At 33.7% G+C, this 26,170-nt stretch overlaps 1 protein-coding gene across 4 annotated transcripts in view; it reads left to right on the top strand.

Moving 5' to 3' along the window:
- The window catches only part of SOX6 (SRY-box transcription factor 6), a 636,653-nt gene that overhangs the window by 78,241 nt on the left and 532,242 nt on the right, over positions 1 to 26,170 (top strand). For all 4 annotated transcript variants that reach the window (XM_060103234.1, XM_060103233.1, XM_060103231.1 and 1 more), the window contains exon 2: positions 22,182 to 22,254. The gene's annotated coding sequence lies outside the window, so the exon portion shown is untranslated. The remainder of the gene's footprint in view (positions 1 to 22,181; positions 22,255 to 26,170) is intronic.

The following is a 26,170-nucleotide window of genomic DNA, read 5'->3' as shown; positions in this document are numbered from 1 at the left end:
TCTCCTTTTGAGGTTTTGATACATTACAATTCTGTTTTGACTTGGCTGGAATTTTTTTTGCTTAAAAAATTGGTTTAATTTTTCCTAGAGTGTTAAGTGCTAACTCAATGTTTTACTGATTATGCAGAAGGAACATCAGATGGTTTCTGAGGATGACACTGTATAGGTGGGAGCATTGGTGACTGAAACTGTGGTAAACTTTGTAGCTCCATAGTCATCATCATCCATAGCAACATGTGCTTTTGTGACAGAAGAACAGACATGTAAAATTTTAAGGAAAAAAATACTTTTAGTTCTGAGGAAAGAGTTTAGATTGCTTGTAAACTACTACGCAGTAAGGAGGTATCATTTAGAATGAAGCCCCTGTTGTATTATATTCATCAAAGAAATATATTTGTATATATTTACTTGGAAACTTATTTTTTTCCTCTTACCATCCTTTTCCCTGAAAATCATCTCAAATTGTTAATTTATTTTTTTATTCAATGGAATCAGAATCTTAACTGAGATAAATATTTTTTCTGGGTTTTGTTATATTTTCCTTCAGTTAACCTGCAAGAAGCATTGGTTACTGTCCCCCCATCCTGATCAGTTTGCCTACACTGAAAAATGGAGAAATAAAATTAATTGCTATATCAGAAATATCTCTGTAATGGATCTCAAATCTAAGACAATGGTGATACTAGTCTCCAAGATGTGATGACATATGACAACATATAAGTTCAGAATAATGTACTCTACAAGGGTATCTTATTGGAAGCAAGAGCCAGGGTGTTAATAATCATAATTTTCCATAAAAAGATGAGTTCTTATTAAAATGAACTTTGATTAGTAAATTGATATATATCAAAATATTTCTTTTCACCAAGTAAGTTAACTAAATTGTCCTTTGCTTTTTACAATGTCTCATAATGAAAAAAAAGTTATTGAAGACTCGGTACTAAGATAGTGTATAAATGTACAAAAGGAAAGAGAAAATACTGGTTTACCCTTAAGAGATTTACAGTCTGAAGAAGTGCATATTAAAACATGTATTAAAACATATAAACATGTAAACATGTATTAAAACATGTAAAACATTAAATCATGTAGACCAGGATCAGGTGCTTAATATACGTTGAAGGAAAAAAAATAACAGTTGTACATAGGATTAAGATAAATAAGGCCATTGACTCTAACCAGTTCAGAGTAATAGATTTTTGATTTGAAGAAACAAGTAAATAAGTAACTAATGGTAGGGTTAAATGTGAATTCAGGAGCTTGTAGTCTTTAAAGTTTGTGAGCAAGTGGATCAGAACCATGCTGCAGTCTACTGATTTGAGAATTAACAGCTTCCGGATTTTGAGAGTGGCAACTTTTTCCTTTCTCAGATGTCATTCATTCCTATTTGTTCTGATGTGACATGAGATTGGTAAATCTTTCATACTCTCCATGATTGTACTCAAAATGAGGTCTGTAGATAGTTGAATTAGCTTAAAAGACAGACATGAGATTAACTGAAATGAAAGAGACACTCATAAAATACACAATAAAGTTAGATTCAAGAATATTAAAATGAAATGTCCTGTTTAAATGATCTAGGGTACTGCCATGTTCATTGAGTTGTTTTTACAGAGAAGGGGGTCAAGTTGAAGTGAATGATCTGCTTGAGTCAACCCATTTTACAGCAGTCATTTTACTTTTGCATAAATGGTTAAGTCAGCTGGAAGAAAGAATTATTTCTCAAGTATGCCCAGTTAATATAAAATAAAAAATTATTAAAAATTATAAAAAGAGGGAGTATATATTTAGTGGACCTGTCTGGGCATAGACACGACTTGTTCTCCTGTCATTTATATGATCTTGTTCTATAGTGTTTACTCTGATATTCATTAGTACAAGACTAAAATACCCCTCATCCTTGCTTTGCTTAACAATATTTTGTAGTATATTTAAAAAACAGTGTGTAATCTTAAAGGCACTTCCATATGTTGAGATCATTATACCAGGATGATAAATTGCAAAACTTCACTCAGTTGTACTGACTCCAGGGATATAAAAGATGTTTGTAGCTAATATACTAACTGTGCATAAGATAGCATACTTTACAAATAAAGCCTTGCCAAGTAATCTTTATATCTTATTATTAGTCACAAGATTAGACACTTATTATATGTGAGGGACTGTGAGTACTTGTGTGAAATTCAGTTCCAAAATAAATATATTAATTTATTTAAATAGGTCTTCTGTATATATGGTACAAATTTATAAAAGTACAGAAGGTGTAGAGTAAAAAGTTGATCTCCTACTTATTTTCTGCAAGTTCCTCAGTTTCTCAGGTTCCCTCCCTGAAAGCCATGTCTATAACCAATTTTTTATGTATCCATCTAGAGGTATACTATGAAATGCTTTTTTAACACAAATGGTATTCTTAACACAAGTAGTATTATACATGTTTGTCTGTATCTTGCTTTTTTCATTTCCACAATATATATATCAGGACATATAGAGCTTTCTCATTCCTTTTAACTGACTACATAATATTTCAATATATTAGTGTGCTATAACATTTAATCCTGTCTTAAATGGACTTTTTGGTTGGTTCTAATCTTCTGGTATTATTACTAACAATATTGCATTGAATATCCTTTATGTTCATGTACAAATACATCTGTAGGAAAAATTCCTAGAAATGGAATCGTGGGTTAATAGTTATATGCAATTTAAAGTTTAAATAGGTATTATCAAATTGCCTTTAGTAGATGCTGTGGCCATTTGTACCCCTAACAATAATGTTTGAATGCCTGTTTCTCTATGCCCTGGACCATACAGGTGAAAATTGGTACCTCATGGTTTTAATTTGCATTTTTATCATTTTGTATTAGATTGCTTATTTTATGTTTAAATATGAGGCATTTAAGAAAAACTTATTTTTTAACCTTTGTATCATGGAATATAATAGCTGAGGGGTCAAGTTTTATTTTATTTTTCTGTATGGATATCTAATTGATGCAGGATTATTTATTGAAAAAAGTAAACAAACAGAATCAACCCCATCCTTTCCCCACTGCTTAGTAGTGCCAGCTTATAACTTTGTTGTAAATCAAGTACCTATATCTGCTTAGTTTCTTCTTCTGGGCTCTTGATTCTGTTCCTTTTCCCCCACCCAGGGCCAATTCCTTTCTGTCCTAATTACTATTGCTTTATAATAAGTCTAGATATCTGGTAGACCAAGTTTATCCTTTGTGTTCTTCAAGATTTTCTTAGCTTTTCTTGGATTTTCATATAAATTTTAGAATCAAGTTAGCAAGTTATATATACACACAAACATGCACAAAACTATTGGAATTGTAATTCCATTGAATCTATAGATTAATTTGGGGAGTTAGACTTCATTACAATTTTGAGTCTTCCAATCCATGAGCATAGAACACAAACCTGCCAAACTCACTTATTAATTATAATTATTTTTCTGTAGATTCTTTTGAATTTTTTATCTATATAATCATATCATCTGCACATAAGGACAATTTCATTTCTTCTTTTTCAATGCTTATACCTTGTATTTCTTTTTCTTGCCTTTTTGTACTGTTTAAGACTTCTAATACAATGTTGAGGATAGAAGTAGTGATGATGGGCACCCTCGTTGTATTCTCTATCCGAGAGAAAAAACCTTCAATATTTTACCATTAAGTATGACTGACTAATATTTGCTTAAAAATAATGTTTATTGTGCAATTGTTGCAATTGTTTGGTGAACCCTTCTAAATACGTCAATTAAGTCAAATTTGCTGATCGTATTATTTAAATCTTCTTTATTTTTCCTTTTTTTTAGTTTGTTATGTCAAAAGAAGTATTTAAAAGTCTTCACTCATTATGAATTTGTCTATTTTGCTTTATATTTATGCCAAATTTAGCTAAATATTTTGAGACTATATCATTACATTCATACAAATTTAGAATCATTATATCTTAACAAAATATGCTTTATATATAATTAATGAATTAACTCTTTTATTGTTAACTATGATCTTTATCTCTAGTAATACTCTTTGCCTTTAAGCCATTCTGTTTGATATTATTAAAGTTTTCCTTTGTTAGTATTTGTATGTTATATTTAAAAAATTAACTTGTTATCTTTTTTGTATTCTTATGGTTTAGAAACATCTCTTATAAGCCACATTTAATGAGGATTTTAAAATTGGAGTATTTGTCCATTTACATTTAATCTCTCTGAACATCCTGTGTATCATACTTATAACTCTAGCACGCCTTATCCTCCAACTGCTTCACTTTTCTCTATATCATTTACCATCATCTAAAATACTATTTGTATAGCTTGTTATTTTTTTATTGTTTGCCTCCCCATTGGAATGTAAGCTCAGTGAAGGCAGGGACTTTTGCCTATTTTATTTATTTGTATATCCACATCACTAGGTGAATAGGCATTCAAAAATTTTTGCCAAAATAATGACTCAATGAATTATACTCCGCATGCCCTTTTTGGAGATTTCCAAAGACGTTAATGTATAAAGAATTTCTATAGACACAAAATTTGTTCAACCAAGAATTTCCTAAACTTTTTATTTATTTATTTTTAAATTGAAATATAGTTGATTTACAGTGTGCTAATTTCTGATTAATTAATTTATTTTTACTTAAACTTTTATGATCATAGAATTTTATTGAGGTGTAACTTCTACTAATGTCTCAGGAAATGAGTGTTCCGTAGAGCACACTTTGAAAACACTGATTTAGAAGATTTGAAAATTGAAGGAGTTTTCCTAGGAGGTCATAGTGTAGAGAGCCATTTAGAGGATATCCAGTTGGGGAGTCCACTAAATCAGGATTCAGCAAACTATGTCCAGGTGGCCAGATTTGGTCCACTACCTATTTTTATAAATAAAGTTTTATTGGAACATATCCATGCCCACTTATTTATGTATTTTCTGTGGTTGCTTTTGCTCTATTATGGCAGAGTTAAGTAGATGTGACAGAGATCATATGGCCCTCAAAGCTTAAATTATTTATTGTCTGGCCTTTTATAGAAAATGTTTGCTGATCCCTGTTAATAAATGACAAAGAAAATGTTGAGCAATTACTACTTTGTGAGGTCAACATTTTTGTTACATATTTTATATAGATCATCCCATTTAGTTATTCTAAAAATCTTTTGAGGTAGGTAATATGATTATTATTATTTTACAGATGAGAAAACTAAGCTGCAGGAAATTAAATAATTGCCCATGGTCACACATCTAATAAGTTACAGGGCAAGGTCTGAATCTAGGTCTGCCTCCTAGTCTTCATTCTTTCTCACTATACAAGACTACCTCTGGTTCCTGTTGTTCTAGTGGAGTGTGAATTAATGGAATACATAGTAAGGAAGGTTAAAAAACTCATACTGTGCAATGATTGTTACTCTGGGAGGTTAGCTATGCAAGAACATGATTTTCTTTTATTTTGAGGTTCTGTGTGCTTACAATTACTTGAGCACAAGAATAGTAAATATATTCTTTTAAAAGTCTACATTTTCAGAATAAGGTTTAGATAAGTAATTTCCCATATATAAATTTTGTATTTTTCATACACTATTATGATTTTAAGTTGATTCTGATACTTAAATCTTCATTTTTAATTAAAAATATATCCTTCTTTCACTCCGATTAGTCTTGCATAGAGTTTATCCTAATAGAAAGGAGAGAGTAGGTAAATATTTTAAGGGCAACCATGCTCATAATAGTAATAATTGCTACCATTTGTTGAGTACAGCAAGTGCCAGGAGACTGTACTAATTGATTTACACTTATTATCTCATTTAATGTTAGCAATAAATCTGTGAGGCAGTATAATATTATTATGTGCATTTTATAGATGAGGAAACTGAAGTTACTTATCAAGGAAAAAGTAGTTTATCTTATTCCATACTTCACAGGAATATTGCTGATTCAAAGGAAGTTAGGGAATTCTCTTGGCTAAATTACAACTTTATTATACAGTAGAGTGGATGTGTGCCACGTGAGTATTTTCCCATGCTGTTAACTAGGATTCTAAGTGAAAGTTTTAATTAACACATAATATTATGCCTGGTAATGGGCTATATTTTACTTAAACTTTCCCTTATTTTTGGATATAGAATATAGAATTCACATTACTAATTAAGGAGATTTACTTGTATGCTAATTACAGTTCAGAAAAAACTCTTTGAAAGTTGGTCAAGATAGTGACATTTGAAGGTGTGAACTCTGTATAAAATAGAATAGTATACTTTTTTCCTGCTTAATTAATTTTTTCCACTTAAAAATGTTCAGCATTATGAAAATTTATAAAAGCACAAAAAGTGGAAAGAAAAGAAAGAATTTACTCCTAGTCCTATACCCAGTGGCAGCCTTTGTTACAGATTAATATTTCCTCACAGTTGTTTTCTTAAGCGTCGGGCTTTTTTTTTTTTTTAGAAGTATTATATATAATTTTTATTCCTTTTTTTGCTTCACGTTATGACATAAGTATTTTTCCGTGCTATTACCCAGGGTTCTAAATAAAAATTTTAATAACCACATAATGTTATGCCTAGTGAGTGGATGATATCTTACTTAGACATTCTCTTATTTTTAGATATAAGTTGCTTCAAATTATTATTATTATTTTTGCCATTTTATCTCTTTTATTCTTTTGCATTTTAAATGATAAAAGTAATCATGCTTATGACCAAAATTCAAATATGGAAACGTGTAAAGTGGAAAATCAAGATCTTTGTTCCACCATGAAGAATTTTCTGGGTATCCCTTTAGAATTTTTCTGTGCCTATTATGTCAGCACATTTATATCTATCCTTATTTTACCTAAATAGGATCTATAACCTGCCTCTTTTGTTTTGCTCTTTTAAATAATACCTGGAATAAATGTATTTGTACAAAAATTATTTTTGTGTTTATGACTAATTCCTTAAGATAGATTTCTAGAAAGTGGAGCTGTGTCAAAGTGATGGACATTTTGAAGGAAAGCTCTAACTAAATTTGCCAATTTAAAACACTGCTGTTTTAGGAAGAGTATGCTAATATCACCAAATAATAGATCATGCTGTTGTTATGGATGTAACATATTTACATACATTATTTGTGCATGTACAATATGTATATTCACATACACTGAATTTTTTAAACCAGGGTAGATCTAGTCATTTTCCCTCTACAGTAGATTTAAACCTACCATTTTAGATTTAGCATTGTTATTATTACTGGTATTAGTTAGGATTATCTTTTCCACCATGATTTTTTAGGGTTATAGTTTAGTATAAAAAAATTTGTGTTTGAATATTAATTAAATCTTTACCTCATTTTAAATTTATTTAAAAATAAAAATCCTTTCTTTTCTGATTATACAAAAAAGAATGTCAAGGCATATAAAAAATTCAGAAAATAAGGAAATGAATAGAGAAAAAAGAGAAAATTTCAATGATAATCTCAGAATTCATTAATAATCTTTTGCTGCATATCCTTTCTTTTTTAACTTATGCACATATGTAAGTATAGTATAGATATGAACACTCATAAATAACATTTTGCCGTATATCCTTTTTTTGTATTCATATGCGTACATACCCATATAATAGTTTATATGTTTTTATACAGTTGGAAGAAAATACATGTGCTTCTTCAGGCTTTTTTTTCCCCTCAGTAACAATATGCTGTGGGTATCTTTCTTCTTTATAAATATGGATTTTTGTAATGACTGCATTGTACTCTATTTTGTGGTTGTACCCTAGTTATTTGAATATTGATTAATCATTGGTTGTCTCCAGCTCCTTCCTATTATAAACAACATTTCAGTGAACATTTTTGTACATATGCTCTTTACCCATTTGTCCAATAGTTTCCTTAGGATAAAATAGAACTAGAATTCTTGTATCAGAGGACATGTACATTTAAAATTTGGATGTAGGTCTTCCCTGGTGGCGCAGTGGTTGACAGTCCGCCTGCCAATGCAGGGGACACGGGTTTGTGCCCCAGGCTGGGAAGATCCCACATGCCGCGGAGCGGCTGGGCCCGTGAGCCATGGCCGCTGAGCCTGTGCGTCCGGAGCCTGTGCTCCGCAACGGGAGAGGCCACAACAGTGAGAGGCCAGCGTAACACACACACACAAAAAAAAAACAAAAAAAACAAAACCAATTTGGATGTATTGGAAAGAATATCTTTTACTTTTTTCTTAGGCTTTTCCATATTGTTTGATTTTTTCTATAAGTGATATAGGGAATGCAGAATTGTCAAACTGCCCTCCAGAAAGGTTGTGCTGTATTACATTCTCACCAGTGAATGAGAATGCCCAATTCCTCATGCTCATGAACATTACATATTACTAATATTTTAAATCTTTGTTATCATGTATTGAGATATGAATCAATGTATTACTTAACATTTTAAAAATTAATTGTGATATTGAATCATTTTTTAGCTTATTTTCTTTTTTCCATTTTCTCATTTGTAAATATTCTGTTCCTTTTTGTGGCCTATGTTTCTGTTTTTTTCTTATTGATTTGATGTTCCCATTAGTCATACCATACCAAAAATATACTTTTTTTTTTTTTCTGGTTTGTGGTCTGTCTTCTAACTTTGTTAATGGTCTTTTTTTTTTTTAATACAGAAGTTTAAAATTTTCAGTGTAGTCAATTTTACTAATCTTTTCCTTGTTTTAATGTCATTTTTCTTTTTAGTTTTTACATTAAAAAAATCCATCTGGAATTTACTTTAGTGTAAAGTGGAGGTAGAGATTCAATATTATTTTTTCCAAATGTCTACTCATTCCCAGCATCATTTGTTGAATAGTTTATCATTTCTCCACTGATTTGACATGTTACTTATGGACTAAATTTTTCTACAAATTGTCATCTATTTCTAGATTTTCTGTTGTTTATTGATCTGCCTATTATTCCTGTGCCAATAATATACTGTTTGAACTCTTGTACTTTACATTACACATTTTGAACCTAAAATTTATTTAGATTATTTTATTATTGGAAAGGAATTAAGCATGTATATTTAATTTTCAAAACCATCTCAAATTTAAATTATTTAATATACAAAATAATATCACTGACCTTAGAGTATTTCTCTTTAAGTTTTCTTATTGTGAGTGATAGATATGCTAAATATTTTCTTTTTTTTTTTTTTAGAAGAAAGACTCCTCTATCCAGGAAAATTGTTCTGGGAAGCTACCCTGGAATAGAGAATGCAAGAAAGAGGCTTTGAATTATAGGCTGATGTGTGGACTTGACATAGTGCCTGTCCCAGAGAAATATGGTGGTTGAAGGGCAAGAAGTAGGATCAATGTATAGAAATGGTGGGATTTAGGGTCTCTCTTTTTTTTTTTTTTGTGGCATGCGGGTCTCTCACTGCTGTGGCCTCTCCCGTTGTGGAGCACAGGCTCTGGACGCGCAGGCTCAGCGGCCTTGGCTCACAGGCCCAGCCACTCCATGGCATGTGGGATCCTCTAGGACCGGGGCACGAACCTGTGTCCCCTGCATCGGCAGGCGGACTCTCAACCACTGCGCCACCAGGGAAGCCCGGATTTAGGATCTCTTAAATGAAGCTCTTTTAGCATCAGAACCAATAAGTTTTGAAAGGACCTGAAATATTAAGGAATGCTACTTAAATGAAACATGGAAAGTACACTAGCTTTGGAACCAGAGATTGTGAATTTGAGTGCCAACCGTGCCACTTACCACCTTTGTAAATATTTAATCCCAGTGAGTTTCAGTTTTTTCTTTTTTTAAAAATGAGGATAGTAATCCCATCACAAAATAATTATGAGGATTTAATAAGAAAATAAATATCAACTTATTGCTTAATAATGCCTAGTCTTTTTTTATTGTGAATTCTGCAGAAACAGCATTGATAGGGATGAAATTTAGGGCTGGGATTTGAGTATTGGAGAGCGCTGTGCATTTCTTCCATCTTCTCACATTAAAAAGGCAATGGTTTTTGTCCCAGTGGTGGCATGAGAGCAGTAACGTAGGGAAATGAGAATTATGTCTTGTGTAGCAGAATATTTTTCCTAAGTGTATCTACACACGTGTAGACACAGACACACACACACACAGAGTCCCATCAATCTCATTGTGAATCAGAAAAAAAAAAGGGAAATTAGGAAAATTCCAGGACAAGAAGTATACAGGAATTGGTGGTTGATTGGAGTTGGGGGAAATGGGAAGGTACTAGCACCAGAGAAATATATTTCACCCCAGGTATTTAACCCCTTTCCATTTTATGAAGTGTCTTTTTCCAAATGAGTTAAGTGTGAAGGCAAAGTAATGAAACTGACATGGTATGAGAGAAGTGAATGCTAACTATCCCATTTTACAGATGAAGTAGCAGGAGACATTTATGTTCCTCAAAGAATAGACATGAGCTCAGTAATTGGAAACTCTGACTTAAAGTGAAAGCTCTGTCACCAACTTGTCATGTGGTCCGAAGTGAGTTACGTGCCTGTAAACTTGGGTACATCTCATCCTGGTATTCCTATTTTTCACTTAGTAAGTGAGGCACTCTGAGAGATGCCAGGCCAGATCTTGTCTGGACTTCAAAGTGAAATCTTTAAATTGTTATGAAAGACATACAGTAAAAGGATAAGCAGGATCTCTCTACATGATTCTCTTCATTTGTTTCTGTGTTTTTTTGTTTGTTTGTTTGTTTTTACGGTACGCGGGCCTCTCACTGTTGTGGCCTCTCCCATTGCAGAGCACAGGCTCCGGACGCGCAGGCTCAGTGGCCATGGCTCACGGGCCTAGCCGCTCCGCGGCATGTGGGATTCTCCCGGACCGGGGCACGAACCCGTCCCCTGCATCTGCAGGCGGACTCTCAACCACTGCGCCACCAGGGAAGCCCCGTTTCTGTGTTTTTGAGAGTGAGCAAAAGACTTAATTATGTCTGGGAAGGACTAATCCATAGTGTATGACTGAGCTCCCTGAGGACATGCAGTGTGTCCATTTATTGAGTGTGATGATGGGGTAGCATTGCCAAGGTCATATACCCTTAAGACATTCTTCTTTAAAAAGTGAGTGGTTATATTAGCCACCAGGTCATCTGTGTAAGTTGTGACTTGGGCACATTTCAACGAAATCTCAGGGAAAAAGCAAAAAGTGAAGTACATTTATAGAAGACATACCCCATCTAGGAAGCATTTTCTTATCTCTAATCCTCACAAAAACCTTGGGAGTTAAGTGGCAGCATCCCCAATTTCTATACATATTATTTATTTCAGAAAATTGGATTACATAGTTTTATAATTTTTCTTCATCTCATGTATTTCACACAAAGCTGTCATTATTTGTCTCTTTTACTAGGTTGTGGACTCCTTGAAGTCACCAACTCTATGTCATTCATTTTTGTTTTTCCAGTGCTTAACACAGAGCAAACATTCAGTAAATGATGAGCTGTTGATAATGCAGCTGTTATTTTTATAATCTCATCCTAAGTACATATTTGCACAACAGGCGGTGTGAATTCATCTAAGTAACTTGGTGTTATTTGCCTGATACTTTAAATTACAGAGCTCCATTACTGAAGTCATTATTTGTGGTTAAGAGGGAGTGGTACAGAGAGTGGTAACAAGAAGTGTATCTTAAAATGAGTACCAAAACAGATCCTCTTTAGATGTCTTTAAATTTATCTTGATTTAATTACCTAGAACAAGTATAAATAACAACCCCATCTCTTTCGCCTATCAATTTACCCTATAGAAAAGAGTAGATTTATTTTTAAAAATTTATGGTCTTAAAAAATCAGTACTTATTTACAAACTTTTTTTAAATGATTGCTTTAAAAATGTTCTGCCACTTTATTTTGTGAGCAGAGTTCAGGGAGAAAAAACTCAGCAGGGATGGAATCCTCTCCTTCTTCCAGATATGATAATGCAACTGCAAATGTTGAGACTATTCTAAATATAATATTTATCTCAAATATTGAGATATTTGAATCCAAATTGTCAGTTGCTGGAGATTTTGGATTGTGCTTTGTTATTCTGAATCCCCAGAGATTCCAATTCATGTTATGTATCCTGTGGGCTCTCAAAAATGTTAATTGTATTGCTGGAGAATTGCATGTATCATTCTCAAAAAAAAAAAAAAACCACTCTACAATAACTAAGCCTTAATTTTTAAGTTAAATTCTAGTTTCTAATTTATCCTTACATTAAAAAATATTTTATTAAAAAAATAAGAAATCCAAAAGCATTGAGAATCTTTTTAGTAAGATAAAACATTTTATAGAATTATTTAAAAAATTCTTTTTGCGCAAAATTTTTTGTGAGCTTATCCTCATTTAACACAGTTGCCCTTTAGCCCAGCAGTTATTGAATTTTAGTGTGCACAGGAATCACCTGGGGGCTATGCTTTAAAATAAATTCCTAGGCCATGCTTTTGGAATTACAGAATCAGTAGGAATGGGTGGGGCCTCTTTTAAAATTTTTTTGTTTTAATAAGGAACCTGGTACTTCTGAAATAAGGGGTCTGAGGATTATGTTTTGATGATCACTTTTTTCTCCAGTCCTTCTCACACAAGACCTTCTCTGACTTTTGTTATTAAGCTGATATCATATATGTCTGAAATCAGTCAGGCTGCAAGAAAAAAAAGGGATATTAAAAAGTACATTAATAGGTGTTATTTCCAAGAAGTATGTTTTGCTAAGAAAGCAGGAGAAGAAAGAAGAAATAAAAGAGAACAAGTTTATTAAGTGAAAAGTTACAAAATATATTGCAAATTTTTTTTGGCCTATTGCTAAATTTTTGTTTGATTCTGGTAAAGTGGACAAGTTGCCTTATGTTGTGTTTATGAAGTATATGAAATTTTTCTGTAATCAAGACCTCAAGATACAAGAGTTTTGGGGATTAAGTCACATGGTAGTAATTCTATAAATAGGTTTTGGAAGTTTGTGATCTATATTTTAGTCTTGGTTCATAGCAATAAGCTGCCTTTGTAAAGTGGAAGGCACGTTGTCTTCTCAATAATCTCATTCATTTTTCATGTAGGTACTGTTTTTATACTGACCATTCTTTTTTTTTTAATGTGTTTTCTCAGTTGTGAATACATATCAAACAGTCAATTCTATCTCTGATTTACTATTCTTCCACATACGCTGGCAGAGGTGAACTCACAGGCCTAGGATATGCAACATTAATTCCTCCTCTTCTGACCCAGAAATACCTTGATCCTGACCATCTATAATGTGTTAAAGTAGGCTTAGGAAATGTTACATTAAAGTTTAAGGGTATACTTCCAGTGGGTGTGGATAAAATATAAAATTATAGAATGTTGAAGTGGTAGTGAGTTTAGAGGTGAACTGGTACAACAGTTCTTGAACACCATCTGCAGCTAGGTGGGCTTTAACAGTCACCACAGGAGCTTTCAAAAAACTGGAAACTCTCGGCCCACTCAAGGAGATTTTGGTTTAGTAGGTTTTGGGGTGGGGCCTAGAAATTCAAATTTTATAAAAGCTTTCTAAGTGATTATATAATTAGTTAAGTTTTGATACAACTTTAAACTTAGGGTAAGAATTCTTTCTACAGCATCCCTGGCAAAGAGTCATCCAGCCTTAACTTTGACAAACTCAGGAACAGATCTATTTTTTGCGAGGCAACTTATTATATTGCTTTTAAAGATTTGTCTGGACTGAGCTAAAATTCACTACCTTGTAATTCCCACCCACTAGTGTTATTTTTTATTTTGGAAAGAAGAAAAAGTAACTTTCAATCACATTACACTCACTGTGCTAGATATTACCTTTCCTTTGTTGGCTTGAAAATATTAAACTAGATAGTTTTCTTAGCTGCAAAATGGATTATCAGAGTAGATAAGCAGTTATCAAAATGGGGTCCTGGGGCTTCCCTGGTGGCGCAGTGGTTGAGAGTCCTCCTGCCGATGAAGGGGACACGGGTTCGTGCCCCGGTCCGGGAAGATCCCACATGCCGCGGAGCGGCTGGGTCCGTGAGCCATGACCGCTGAGCCTGCGCGTCCGGAGCCTGTGCTCCACAATGGGAGAGGCCACAGCAGTGAGAGGCCCGCGTACTGCAAAAAAATAAATAAATAAATAAAAATAAATAAATTAAAAAAAAATGGGGTCCTGTATGGGGACCCCCGACACCCTTTCAAGGGGTCTAAAAAATCAAAACTATTTTCATCATAATACTAAGATGCTATTTGCCTTTTTCAATGTGTTGCCATTTACACTGAGGATGCAAAGCAATTTTGGGCAGGACCGCTGGTGCCTTAGCACAGATCAAGGCAGTGGCACCAAATTTTGTTAGTAGTCATTGCATTTTTTAAAATAATCACCATTCACAGAAAAAAAAACCTAGTTTTGCTTAAGAATGTTGCAGATGAAGCAGTACAAATTATTGATTTTATTAATTCTTGACCCTTAAGTATATTTTTAATAGTCTGTGATGAAATGGGAATTATGAATAAAGCACTTATGCTACCTACTCAAGTACTGTAGTTACCTTGAGAAAAAATCACTTGCATGATTGAGTTTCAAGCTGAACTAACTGTTTTTTTTCATAGAACGTCATTTTTACTTGAAAGAATGACTAACAGACACACAATGGTTATTCAAACTGTGGATACTTGGCAGATGTATTCTCAAAAATAAGCAAAGTGAGCCTCCCATTTTAGGAAAATCAACTGACACTATTTGTTGTCAATAATAAAATTTGAGCTTTCAAGAGAAAATTAGTTGTTTGGAAAACTTGTATCCGCTACCATGAGCTTGATGACTTTCCAATATTTAAAAACTTTAATAAGATAGGTGATATTAACAATTGGTGATATTAACAAATGTGATTTTAAAAAATATTGAATAATGAAATACATCAACGTTTTGAACATCTGCACAACTCAAGTGACCCAATATTCTCCAAGTGAACCAATGTATGATGTTGCAAAAACATGCATGGGTAAAAGATGCATTTAAAGACCAGTGGTTTTTTTTTTTTTTTTTTTTTTTTTTTTTTTGTGGTACGTGGGCCTCTCACCGTTGTGGCTTCTCCTGTTGTGGAGCACAGGCTCCGGACGCGCAGGCTCAGCAGCCATGGCTCAGGGGCCCAGCCGCGCCACGGCATGCGGTATCTTCCCGGACCGGGGCACGAACCCGTGTCCCCTGCATCGGCAGGCGGACTCTCAACCACTGCGCCACCAGGGAAGCCCAAGACCAGTGGTTTTTAAAGTAACAGAACATAAAAAGTTCATTGATATTCAGGTTTCAGATTCCATATTGCACTTAACCTTTGAGAAACTATTACTTGTCAAATTTTGATATAGTACTAAAGAAGAATAGCTACAATTATCTTAAAAGGCTGTTAAAAAATCTGCCTCTTTCCAACTTCATATCTGTGTGAAGATGGATATTTTTCACATACTTCTGTCAAACCAACATATCACAACAGATTGAATGCAGTAGCACCTATGAGAATCCAACTGTCTTTTATTGAACCAGGCATTTGAGATTTTTAAAAATGCAAAACAATGCCAGTCTTCTAATTTTTTTTTGTAAAATATGCTTGTATTTTAAAATTATGTTATTTATGTTACCGTGTAATAAGTTCATCACTAAATGATTAATCATTTTATTTTAAATGAATTAATAACTATTTAAATTTTTTCTTAGCTTTAATTTCAGATATAATAACTATTGATAAATATAACCATAGCTCTTTGGGACTCTGAATAATTTTTAGAAATGTAAAGGAGTCCTGAGGCCAAAGAGTTTGAGGATCACTGGATTAGATAATCTCCAAAGTTCAGTCCAACTAACCACCTTTAGAGCATGCAACCATTTTAATGTAACATGTTTCCTCTAAAATTTCTTAGCCATTCTCTTATGAATGCTTGTCAACATCCCTTCTAAACTGTGGCCCTTAATACTGGAATCATATTGAAGATATAGGTTGAGCAGCATTGACTATATAAACAGGCAACTAGCAGTATGCTTCAGTAGTAACTATCTTTGGAGATTTTTTAAAATAGGAGAAATTCCTATTTCTTTGAGGAAATAGGTTTTTGTTCCAGGAAAGTGGAGTGTTATACTAGGTAGCATCTAAGTTGTCTTCCTTGATACATCAGAAATACTCTTATTTTTGCCTTAGAAGATGTAAATATCAATAAGTGAAACCTCATTTTCCCCTTCACTATTGTGATATTCTTAATTATTAGTAATTGCATTTTTAAAAAATTGTGCATTAGCTTAGTATCAGTTCCTTTGCAAGATGAATTTCACATTTCATTTTCACATTTCATAGTTCAAATTGTACATAATTTAGTATAATTATTAAGAGGAAAAGGAAAGCTAAGAATGATGGAGTTCAAGAAACATGGCTTCAGCCTAGCAATGCTATAAAGAGCAAAAGATAATATTATGGAGGGTTTTGCATTTTTTTTAATTGATGCAACTTGGGAGAGAGTAGCAGTTTTAATGCAAAAATCACATCTGCAGGAAAACTCATTTGTATTTGCATACAGGATATTTTTTAATGTCTCTCTAATTTTTATTTTGATGTATGAAAGACCAGGCATTGATATCTTTCCAAAAGTTAGTTGAGAAAATAAATGCTTTAAATGTAGTTGTTTTAACTGAGTGGCTCATTATGTATAACATAACATTATTAAACCAAAGAATCAATCCTTGACTTGAGTTTTAAACATGTGATGCTACAATTTAATATAAAGGTGGACAAAATTTTGTTACAGGTGTTTTTGGAAGCATTTTGGTACTTTAAAAAATGCCTTAGGGGGCCTCCCTGGTGGCGCAGTGGTTGAGAGTCCGCCTGCCAATGCAGGGGATGCGGGTTTGTGCCCCGGTCCGGGAGGATCCCATATGCCGCGGAGCGGCTGGGCCCGTGAGCCATGGCCGCTGAGCCTGCGCATCCGGAGCCTGTACTCCGCAACGGGAGAGGCCACAACAGTGAGAGGCCTGCATACCGCAAAAAAAAAAAAAAAAAAAAAAAAATGCCTTAGGTTATTGACTCTCAGAGTTGGAAGGTCATTTAATCCAACCACACAGTTGAACCTTCTTGCTTAGAAAAAAAAAAAGAAGGGATGGGGATTAAAAAGAGAAATGGGTGTGGTTTAGAGACAGCTTTAAGCAGGATTTAAAAATTTAGCTTGAAAGCTTTTAAAGTCTAATTATACAAGGAGGCGGCAGTGTTTTTATTTTCTGTTTACCTTTGCTCTGTTACCTATTTTTGGTAGAGGGGGACATACTTTGTGAAAATCTTTATGGCTTCTTCATTTGATGTCAAGATACTTGTTTGAAGTTGCCTTGTAATTCAGAGGTTTTTCTTTTTGTAACTAATATTAATATTTGGCTTTTGCTGCTAGATTAATAGCACGTTAGTCTCGATTTGGTGACTACTTTTGAATGTATAAGTGATATAGTGAATTTTAGAAATAGCTTTTTTGTTTTGGGACAAATTAGACATGTTAAGGATTAAAAAAATCTAAATAACACCAACTCATAAGAATAAAAAAGTAAAAATAAGCCCATATCTCACTCAGTGTTAACATTTTTGTTAAATTGTCCTTTACTTTGTATGCATGTGTGTATATACACATTTGATTTTCTATAAATTAGCTCTTATTATACATGTTATTTTTTTATTCAACAATATTTTGTGGCCATCTTTTAATATCATTAAATATAGATTTATATCATAATTCTTAATGATTACAGAGTACTGTTATATATATGTACCATAATTTACTTACACGGTTAGTAGGTTATTTCCAATTTGGGGCTGTTAGAAAAATGCTGTGATGAACATGCATATTACATGTATATGTCTTTTAACATTTTTGTGATTAGTTCCTTAGGATAATTTTGGAAATAGCCTTTCAAACTCAAAGGATATTGATGTTAAAAATATTAACACTTTCTGGGACTTTCCTGGTGGTGCAGTGGTAGAGAGTCTGCCTGCCGATGCAGGGGACACGGGTTCGTGCCCCGGTCCTGGAGGATCCCACATGCCACAGAGCGGCTGGGCACGTGAGCCAAGGCCGCTGAGCCTGCGTGTCCAGAGCCTGTGCTCCACAATGGGAGAGGCCACAACAGTGAGAGGCCCGCGTACCACAAAAAAAAAAATAAATAAATAAAAATTAACACTTTCTGTCAAATTACCATTCAGAAAAGTTGCACCCAATTTATAATCCCATGAATGGTACCTGAAAGTGTTTATTTTTCCACATCCTCATAAATGCTAGTTTTTGTCCAGTTTACAAGATATTTTGCCAATATTTTAGGTGAAAATACTTTATTTACATTTACTTGATTATTAGGGAGACTGCATATTTTTGTTATTGGACATCTGTATTTCTTCATTTGTAAATTTACTCTTTATATTCTTTGTTCATTTTTATATTGAAGAGTTTGTAGCAATGCACTTTCTTTTTTAACATCTTTATTGGAGTATAATTGCTCTACAATGGTGTGTTAGTTTCTGCTTTATAGCAAAGTGAATCAGCTATACATATACATATATCCCCATATTTCTTCCCTCTTGCGTCCTTCTCACCCTCCCTATCCCACCCCTCTAGGTGGTCACAAAGCACCGAGCTGATCTCCCTGTGCTATGCAGCTGCTTCCCACTAGCTACAATGCACTTTTTATTTAGTAAATTAAGAATATGCAAAAGATTTGATAACCAAATAATATGGAGGATGTCAGCACCATGGTCAGACGTAATAGTTTGTTGTCCAGGTTGGATTATTATTATTATTTTTTAAAGATTTATTATTTATTTATTAATATTTATTTATTTATTTATTTTTGGCTGCAACGGATCTTAGTTGCGGCACGCGGGATCTTTGTTGAGGCATGTGGGATCTTAGTTCCCTCACCAGGGATTGAACGTGTGTACCCTTCAGTGTAAGGTGGATCCTCTACTACTGAACCACCAGGGAGGTCCCCACGGTTGGATTACTGATTGTTTGAAAAGACTTTTAGGACAAAGGCCATGATTTAAAAATATTTATTTATTTATCAATTGAGATGTAATTGACATATAGCATTGTATTAGTTTTAGGTGTACAACGTAATGATTTTATTTATTTAAAAAATTTGTGACCATATTGTCCAGTGAAATCTTTAACCCATGATCAATATTTGCTGAATGAATGAATGAACTAGTAGAGGAGTGGAACAATCCATGGTGATTGGGTCTTCTGAAGATTCATTTTACTAAACATATTGTGATTTTCCAGATCAGATGGTATTTCTATCTCTATCTTCTTACTTTTGTGCTGCCCTCAGGACCAAAGTTGCCAATTTTATTTTGGAAATGTTTTCTTCAGCTTAAACTTTTCTTGTTCTTGAAGAAGTAGCTTACTTCAAGTTGTGTGTTAATTCTTGTGAGGTGATTCTTAATTTTTGCCCATCATAAAATGTTGCTTGTTTATTCCTAAATTCTCTACAGGAGGAAGTATGCATTAAAGTCTTTTTTTTTTAATTTTAATTTTATTGGAGTATAGTTAATTTACAATGTTGTGTTAGTTTCAGGTGTACAGCAAAGTGATTCAGTTATAGATATACATATATTCATTCTTTTTTAGATTCTTTTCTCATATAGGTTATCACAGAATATTGAGTAGAGTTCCCTGTGCTATACAGTAGGTCCTTGTTGGTTATCTGTCTTATACATAGTAGTGTGTGTGTGTTCATCCCAAGCTCCTGATTTATCCCTCCCCCCACCTTTCCCCTTTGGTAGCCCCAAGTTTGTTCTCGATATCTGTAAGTCCGTTTCTGTTTTGTAAATAAGTTCATTTGTATCTTTATTTTTTTAAATTGGATTCCACATATGAGTGATATCATATGATATTTGTCTTTCTCTGTCTGACTTCACTTAGTGTGGTTTTATTTGTTTTTTTATAATAGTGAACTGTGATTTTAGAAGCTTATACTTTTAAACTTGTTCGCTGCAAAATTCACCAATAGTATAAATCAGTTGATAATGAGATTCAGAGTTGCTTTTAAAATATGCAGCAAGGGGCTTCCCTGGCAGCGCAGTGGTTGAGAGTCCGCCTGCTGATTCAGGGGACACGGTTCATGCCCCGGTCCGGGAAGATCCCACATGCCGCGGAGCGGCTGGGCCTGTGAGCCATGGCCGCTGGGCTTGCGTGTCCGGAGCCTGTGCTCCTCAACGGGAGAGGCCACAACAGTGAGAGGCCCGCGTACCGCAAATAAAATAAAATAAAATGTGCAGCAAGACTGGACTTATATGACAAATGAGATTTATTGACTTCATATTGACGAATGTTAAAATACTATTTTCCCTAAATCTCTGGAATCTGACTTATTCTAAATTTAAAATATCTCCAGAGTTAGAGATCTTAACTGAAAAAGATGAGACATACATCAGTCACAATATTATCTGGATGCCTTTTATTTTGTCCTCCATTGTTTAAATGCAAGTGAAGAAATGGGATGTATAATATATATTGCATAATTCCAATTCATGCTTTTAAAAGAATAGTTGCTAGAAAGACAAGGTGAGATCCTTTTAAAAGTATGTGAGCACTTAAGAACACTTTTAGATTCTTCCAGACTTTAGGCTTTTGGATATACAGCATTTTGCTAGAGATTTACTTTATGGATAACTTCAGTTATAATTTTTAATTCAGGGTCAGATAAAATGTGAGAATAGCTTATATCAGAACAAGAATTCTTTTCTGGCTTTGATTAGTACACAGAGTGTGTCCACATTGGGTTGTGTGGTGTCCCAGGTAAAATTGCTCTACTGAATCCCAAAACATCAGAAAGTCATGAGGAGGTAAAGGGTATAATACCAAAAATAAATGACAGAGCTACCTTCCTCAGGGCGGACTCTTTTGTACTTCTCGCATCCATAGAAGTAGCCATTTCAGAGTTGCTAGAAACTGGTGAAATTGGATTGGGGAAGCCTGAGGCACCATTTCCTACAGAGAGAAAGAGGTCTGGTGAGGAAGCATATGGATACTTAAAGCTGTCCAAATGCCCAGGACTTTATTATCTATCAATCCTGACTAGAAAATAGAATAAATTATATGGGTCACTTAGGCAAAAGCATGTTATAGGAGCTGGGGAAGGGCTGAGTTGTATATTTATTTCATATCTCAACTTAATTTCAGAGGCCAATACCTAATCTATTATGGCCATTTGTGCTATAAATGCAATATTGGGAGTAGTAGTTCCTATAAATGATGTTGAACAAGATCTATTTTTTTAATGAATTTTATTTAAATCTAGTTAGCTAACTAACTAGGTTAGTTAACTAACCTAGATGTTTACTGGCTGTATTTAAAATATGTGGATTGACTCAAACCAATCCCCAGAGTCTAGGAAAGTTTCTGACCTAAATTAGGAACCCAAGCTCCATTATTATTTTCACTTGAACACTACTCATAGCCATCCTAACTTTTTGGAAAGAGTACGGCTTTTGCAACAAAGTCTCTTTGTTTTCATGGAACCAAAAATGTGCTGTATTTAGACCAAACAATAAAAATAAACTACCGAACTACTTTCTAATGCATGGGGGTTCTGGAGAGAGGAAACCATAGATATTTAGAGGCATAAAGTGAGTCATTGTGCTAGTTAAAACTTTTTACAAGGCTAGCTCTGTATGTTTGAGTTGCATCTGTTACCTCTTCAGCCAGAACTAAAGTGTGTGCAAGGAAAAGAATTTTGAATTGAATTGTGGCTCATACAGAATGCATTGTATATAGCCTAAGCATCTAAATGGATTCCACATCTTGGGCAGAACTAAAACTGCATCTTTTCATATTTAGTCTACCTTCAAGGTATTCCTGTTGGACATATCTGAGATATTTTCTGTGAAGCTAATTCATTTTAACTTGCAGACATAAACAGTTTTTCAAATGTAACTTGTAAGCCTTTATTCCCTTAAAATTTTTTCTTGCTTTTGTTTTTACTTATTCATATTTTTAAACACCACTTTATTACTGACGGTATTTTAAAAGCCATAATGGATGGAGATGTTGTATTCTTTGATGAAGAACAATGAATGAATTGTTTCTTTTGGTATTATCATCTTGGAAAAAGTTGTTAGAGTAGACAACTGACCGAGTTAAAAAATAGTATAATTTGTAGCCAGAATGTATTCTTTAATAAAGCAAGTAAATGCAATTTACTAATCCTGTTTCATTTCCTTTTTTTGTCTAAACTTTCAGGTCACTTTCATGAATTCAAAGGCAATTTACCAGTGATTTCTGGGTGCTGGAGCTGATCTTTTTGTGCGTATTTGTAAGTATTGGCTTATTTATTACTCTTACTACTCTTCTCATTGTGTGATGAGAACAGTTACAGTATTTTTAAAGTGTTATTAGTTTTTTGTAAGTGTTTTCTTAAAAGGAGTATAGAAAAATATCCGAGGGTGAAAAAAGCCTCTGTTGTGATTTCCAGTGAAATAACACAATGGCAGGGCCAATTACAAGAGGCTGAAACAATAAATATCTTACTTTTTGAAGATGGGGCTCAATTGTAGGAATGGATTACCTTAAAGGGGCTAGTCTGTCTGCACATGAATCATTTACCTTGATCACTTCTTATAGTTTTCTGGTTGTCTGGACTTGAAAAGTTCTATGTGCCTGTGCTCATTGAAAAGATGTGAGATGATACAGAATTCAAAGAGCTGTCAGTACTTGAGGAGATTATGTATTAAGGAACCAAAGACTCATTTAGTGAATGTATAATGTATATCAAAATTGGGGTATTCCTGTCTTCTTCACCATCCTCAAAAAGCTATTATATTTTAAATGGTATTTTGGAGAACAAAGATAATTTTTCTCAGGAAAGAAGGTCAATTTCAAGAAAAAATATTGAATGAACTTTAATGATCAATGAAAATACTTTAAATTGTTATGTATTTATTAATATAAAAGTAGTTTAGAGTATGTGGCAGGTATTAAAAATGTTTGTGTGTATATAAGACCATATTTAAGTAACTTGAGTTTAAGATATATTTATGTGTGTACATTGTACCAAACCATTGATATCTAAGGTGATCTTTACATTCGAGAACCACAAAGACAGAAGAAACTTTTCCTCTGTTATTGTACTACTATAAAGGAATTTTAGGGAATAAACCTCTAGGAAAGTATTTGAAAAAAAAGTAACATTATAAGTTAGAGTTTAAGTGATTCAGTATTTAAACAGAGAGCAGTGAAAATTTATTTAAAACCAGCTTTACCTTTCTTTTAGTAGTAGCATTGATTGGGGCAGGTATTTTGAACCATCTTAAAAAAATAGATGTGAATATTTAATATAGCTGAACACATTTTGTATATTTTTTAATGTTTTAAGAATGAATAAGATGTTATTTTTATGAGACTATCAATTCATATTGTATTATTTGAAGACTGAATTCTTATGTAAAACACAAAATATTAAACTCCATGGTTCATTTGGATTAAATATAAGCTTTTAATTTGTGCAAGGTATCACAGTGAGGATTAGGAGGCAAAGAAGATGGAGAAAGAAATGTAAAGTATCTTTGAAGGGCTCTCGAGAAAAAGGATGGTTCCAAGGAGCTGAGCTTATCCTATTAGAAATCTGTGTGAAGGGAAATAATTTTGAACTGTCCAAATCTTGTCTTTGTTGCTTTATCCTTTCTTTTACTTCCTTTCTCTCTTCTCGCGTATCATTCAGTCATTCCCTATAGTAAGTTTTTAGGATGATTAATGTTTTTAAACTACAAATACAAGACAATTACCAGCATTTCAACCAAGATGGCCTTAATCAAAATATAGTCTACATTTCTCATCACCTAAAGGCTCTGTTTCCTGAATTTTTCTCTTCTCTACCGCCCCCTGCCCACCAGCCATCCAGCAATACCCCAACCAGATATACATAGACTAGCTTTGAACAGAGCTGATCCAATTAGCTGAATTTTTTTTCTTGTGACCTGACAAAGAGAGAGGCTAAAAAATAGAAGGGGCACTGTGGGTGTAGTTTTCATATGGTTATTTCTGGAGTTCAACTTAAAAAAAACCCAAAAAGCTCTAGTGAGATTTTGTCTAATCACTTAGGTAGAAGTCATAGTAATCACACAGGCCTAAAGTAATTGTTTTCCAGACTTGAGAATTTCCATATGATAGTTTAGGGTGTGGAGTTTGTTGTTCCTTTGGTCAGTGGTCTCAAGTTTTGTTCCGGCCATCTCCTGACTATGGAACCTTCTTATTAAAGAAATGTAGCAGGATACTATGACTAAGATAAGTCAAATAAAATTAACATGGCATCCAGAATGCTTGCATTCTCACTTCTTTTAATTATTGCAGAAACTGTCTGCCACTTCACCTGAATGATGAGGCAGCTAAAACAGTAGAAATATTCATCTAGTCTAGCCTAAAAACAGGCAAATGAGATCATTGACAATGGCTTCTTTTAGGAACTTTAATTTCCATGTTTTGGACCTGCTTATTTGCTACATGATCTAAGGCAGAAAGTTATACCTCATGGCCACGGGAAGGTTTCTTAGTAAGGTATGCAGAAGCAGGTCTGTGAGATAAGGAGGTGGGATATTGTTTTGCACATCCATAATGAATAGGCCACACCAAAGGTGTGTGAGAACCGATTGGAATCTTACCTACTTACATCTACTACCTAGGTCAGAGTAGGAAAACACTGTGAAGGAAAATGGTTATCTTTTCAGAAGCTGAAAGCATCTTATTCTAACTTTTTTTTTCTTTTTAAAAAATAAAACTACCTTTTTTCTTTTCCCAAAGTAGGCATTGTATAAGAAGACCTTGTTTTGCATGTTAATATCCCACATTTAATTTTTTATCTCTAATTAAAATGTAATTAATTAATTCTGTCCTTTCAGTTTTACCAGGGCAGTAAATGATTGGTTAAAAACAATGACAATAACAACAACAAAACAGAGAATTAGATAGCCTGCTTTTTCAGGTTCCCAAACCTTTTTAGAAATTTGATAATGAATTCCTTTTTATAAAATTCTGTCTCTGTTCATGGTCTCTAATAGCAGTTTTTTCTCTGAAAAAGTCTGGAAGTATTTTATGGTACAAAAATGATTATTGCTTAGCTCCATGCTTGAGTTAATAATGACAACAATATCTTAATTCAGCATAACACTTGCTTTTGCAGACATTAAACTGGCTAAATTTCATAAAACTCTGTGAGATGAGTAGGAATTATCCTTATTTTTGCAGAGTGGCAGGACTCAAACCAAGGGATTCATAGTATAAATTCCATGCTCTTTCCATAACGCCAATCTGTCTTCTCTCAGAGAATATTTTAGCTCTCTTTCTTTTGTTGTTTGATCACTATCTCAGTCTCTACTTGGTTGCTGTACAAATATTTTTGAAAAGTTTAGGTAGAGTAAGTCAGGCAGGAGATTTTGGAGAACCTTCTACCACTTTATTTCCTCATGTTCCTCGATCATTTGCTCCTCCCTGACATTCTCCTATCCCCCTATTTCCAAACTCCACATGTCATGCTTCAGCTGAAATATTTTGAATTGCATAGATTTTTAGGAAACAAACAAAAAGAATCATGAAATCATCTCTTTGTGGTATTTTAAAATGGAGAGAAATTTGTTTCAAACTGAGCGTAGCCCAGACCAAAGCTCCCTCAGTGAGAACATCTGTGATTTTAAGGACAAGTAGGTCTAAGTGCATTATCTTTAAAAAATATTATTCCAGGCTAATCTTGACATAGAGCAGGTAAATAAAAAAGATGAGCTGTGAAAATCCACAAATAGGGCTTGAATGCCATTTTCCATGACAACGGGAGCTGCCCCATGAAAGCATTAATGCTGGGAATGTAAGGAATTTAAAATTGTGTCTTCTTAGTTTTACAGTTGTGTGCTCATGTTAATTAGAGATATTCTGACATTTGAAGTATCTACGTTAATACACACAGCTACTATACATTTGTGAACTGTGGCCAGAAATCTACTTTAATTGAAAGCAGTTTGCTAATCTGAATGTGTATATCCGTTACATTTTAAGCTTTTAAATTTTAATACTAGTGCCCTTAGATACTTGTTCTTTTTGCTTTCTCCACTTTCTGTTTCTAATTTATACCTGAAAGGACAGCCTGGCCTATTTTTAATCTCCTAGTGGTGTTTTGGAGCAATATTGATGGAATTTTGAGAAAAAAAATGTTTTTTAATAGTGTCCTTTTACTTGCTGTACTTTGA

The sequence above is a fragment of the Mesoplodon densirostris genome, chromosome 7 (genome assembly GCF_025265405.1).
Source record: "Mesoplodon densirostris isolate mMesDen1 chromosome 7, mMesDen1 primary haplotype, whole genome shotgun sequence".
Lineage (NCBI taxonomy): Eukaryota > Metazoa > Chordata > Mammalia > Artiodactyla > Ziphiidae > Mesoplodon > Mesoplodon densirostris.
The sequence above is the reverse complement of the archived record's forward strand: the minus strand, read 5'-3'. Positions and strand labels throughout refer to the sequence as shown.